This window comes from Coregonus clupeaformis, chromosome 21, assembly GCF_020615455.1.
Source record: "Coregonus clupeaformis isolate EN_2021a chromosome 21, ASM2061545v1, whole genome shotgun sequence".
NCBI lineage: Eukaryota > Metazoa > Chordata > Actinopteri > Salmoniformes > Salmonidae > Coregonus > Coregonus clupeaformis.
The window spans coordinates 15,597,212-15,597,810 of NC_059212.1; positions in this window are offsets into that span (position 1 = coordinate 15,597,212).

Consider the following 599-nt stretch of genomic DNA (forward strand, 5'->3'; position numbering starts at 1 on the left):
TAATAATGCCCTTTTAATGTGTTTGATTTAACAATAAAATCTTAATCCCAGCACTTTATCCAGCCCGTATGTACAGTAGATATAGATTACAATGTATTAGCAGGTACCTCTCAGAGCGGTTGGGTTAAATGTGGAAGACACATTTCAGTTGAATGCATTCAGTTGTACAACTGACTAGGTATCCCCCTTTCCTTTCCTTTTTCCTTCCTGTATATCCTCACCATTTAAGCATAGCCTGACGTGATACACAAAACCATGTCAACGCTTTGATTGGACTGAACCTTCCAAACAGACAGTGGTAAGGTTTGGGTGTCCTGAGTCAGCCTATGGGGCCACTAAAATATGTTGTATGGAGGCAGAGGATAAGAGAGACCAGGGGATCCCTGAAGGCGTCAGCAACAGCAGTGAGGCCCATGATAGGCAGATAAAGATCAGGATCAGGCCATGTCTGGACTCATCAGCTGCAGGGTAGTGGCTACACGGTCAGGGCCTGGGGCTGCTATGGTGGAGGAGAAATACCTCCACTATTAATCCTTACAAGACAGAAATGTGCCTTCTGTTGTACCCAACCCCTCCCACACACACATGGTTGAAGAGGC